The 2539-nt window shown below is 39.9% G+C and overlaps 1 protein-coding gene across 1 annotated transcript in view; it reads left to right on the forward strand.

Annotated features, from left to right (window-relative positions):
* The window catches only part of LOC111778575 (calmodulin-binding transcription activator 4-like), a 14656-nt gene that overhangs the window by 3295 nt on the left and 8822 nt on the right, over positions 1 to 2539 (forward strand). The window lies entirely within an intron of this gene.

Below are 2539 nucleotides of genomic sequence, written 5' to 3' on the forward strand. Positions count from 1 at the left end.
TTTTTTTTTTTTTTTTTTTTTTTTTTTTTTTTTTTTGAAGATTTTCACTTGTGCTAATTGCTTTATGTGCTATTTCCCAAAAGAAAAACTTCACCCTTTTAGGGTGATGTCCTTTCCAAATTGTCTTTGCTAGGGTGAGATTTATTGCTTCTATTTTTCTCTTATGTCCATCATCAAAGATTTTGTAGAGAAGACCTTGTCAGCATTGGGGAGCTAAGTCAATGAGTATGCTTCATTTGCCAATAGTCAATGAGTATGCTTCATTTGCCAATACCATTAGGGCAAGGGAAAGACTTAATTTGTCCCATTTTGTTGCTTCATTATCCTTTAGGTTCCTACCAAGGTTCAAGTACCATAATTTGTTGACAACATTCCACGTTTCTTTGATCTTGGCTTATTTGCTATGAGAGAGTTGTACATAAGTGGATACCGCTGGACTAGTGTGATGTCTTCAATCCATGGGTCGGTCCAAAAAGAGGTACTTCCTCCATCACCCACCCCTATATGGCGAATTTGGTTGGTGATGAGGTTTTGATGTTTCTTTATGTACTTCCATGGCTCCTTTGCAGAAGATGGAGGGGGTGGATTTTTGTGTGATGTAGGAGTATATTTAGTCTTTATTAAGATTTTTTCCACAAGGCATTTTCTTCATGATGATATGTCCATATCCATTTTGCGAGGAGAGCTTTGTTCTTCAAGGAAAGCAATCTCGAGGAAGGCAGCTTGTTGTTGATCAATAGGACTTCAATCAAGATCATGGGGAAATTTGAAGAGGGCATCATCCTTTATATATAAGGACGTGAAAAAGGACACAAATTCTGAGACAATTTCATCTTCCTTTACTAAGCTTCAGCCTTGTATTGATAGAATTTCCATGATGATACTTTTTCATTTCTTTGTGACCATGAATACGGTGGAAAAATTTGGGTTTATTTCACCCTCCTCTAGCCATCGTTTTTTACATTTTTGTCTTCATGGTTGCTCTTCTTTTGCTGCTAACGAAATAAGTTATGCTTTAATAAGCTTTTGTGTGTGTGTTGAACCAATGTAATAGAGCTCGTTTCCTCCGTTTCATCAAGGAGAGCAATTTGAGTAAGTAGTTGGTTTCGTTTTGTGGAAATACAACCAAAAACCTCCTTGTTCCATTTCTTTAAGACGTCTTTTAGTCTTTTCAGTTTGTTGATGAAACCGTGCCCCGACCATCCACAAAGTGGCATGTTCTTCCACCAGTATTCTACCATTGGCAAAAGTTCAGAATGGTTTAGTCACATATTCTCAAAGCGAAAGGGTGAGGGGCCCCATTAATAGCAACCCATGGAGAGTAGAATGGGATCGTGATCAAATGTAGGTCTATTCAGTCTTCAAACACCGGTGTTACTGAAGTTTCCAAGTAGGCCTTCTGCAGCTAGAAATCTGTCGATGAGTGTCAAGGTGGGTGGAGATTTGTTGTTTGACCATGTATAAAGACCATTACAGAGGGGAAGGTCAATGAGTTCAGATTCTCTTATGAAATTGTTGAAATGCCTCATGTCTCTTGTGTCTTTTCCACTAGATTTTGAATGTGCCCATTGAGAGATATTGAAGTCACTAGCCAAAAGCCAATTCTCTATGCATAGGCCAGATAGGTCTTGTAATTCCTGCCAGAAGAGAGGTTGATATCTGCAATGGCCATAGATCCCTATTATCCAAAAACTGTAACTATCGGCCAATTTAATATGTGTGGTTAAGGTGTATAGACCTTTGGTGATTCGAAAATGATCTGAGTTGGGTCATTCCACATAATTAAGATCCCCCCATGTTTCTGAGGCATCTAGAGCTGACCAACCAATGTCTAGCACTCCGAAGGGATTTAACTATCCAACTATCTACATAATTCAATTTTGTTTCTTGAAGAAAAACCACAGTGGGGTTGTATTTGAGGAGGAAGGTCTTGATAAGGGCTCTCTTTTGCCAATCTCCCAAACCTTTAGCATTCCAAGAGATAATAATCGTAAGAGGTATTGACCACCCAATTGTGACGGGCTTGATTTCTCATAATTGATGTTTGAAAGGTGGCCAACAATCTCTAGTTAGTCTACTCTGTTTCTTGGCTGTAGTGGGCTTCTTTTTCCCGGATGGGATAACCATGATGCACATGTGGTTTTCTTTTAGCCACGGTGCCCGGATTTGGATGACCATTGTTGGTGTGAGTGTCGCCGATATTGGGGTGACCTCTTGTACCTCTGCTTCATTCTGTTTTTCTTGAAAAGAGTGCCAAGCTCTAAATCCGCAAGGATAATCTTTGGGGACAGGTGAATGCCAACAGTGGAGAATTTTGTTCCTGGGACGAGGAAAGTTTTTTTGTTCTTAATGACGATGACATGTTTTTCTGGTGATGTTGCCACAAAGTGTGGATCAAGAATAAGAAGTGGTATAGTAGATGAGGTTTTGGAGATTGATGAAATGTGGAGTGAGGGTCTAGTGTCCTTTGGTTTATGTGGGAAAACTATGGGTTTATGAGGCATGCCAATGGGGAGGGTTTGGTCGGGGGGGGGGGTTG

The sequence above is a fragment of the Cucurbita pepo genome, chromosome LG17, assembly GCF_002806865.2.
Source record: "Cucurbita pepo subsp. pepo cultivar mu-cu-16 chromosome LG17, ASM280686v2, whole genome shotgun sequence".
NCBI lineage: Eukaryota > Viridiplantae > Streptophyta > Magnoliopsida > Cucurbitales > Cucurbitaceae > Cucurbita > Cucurbita pepo.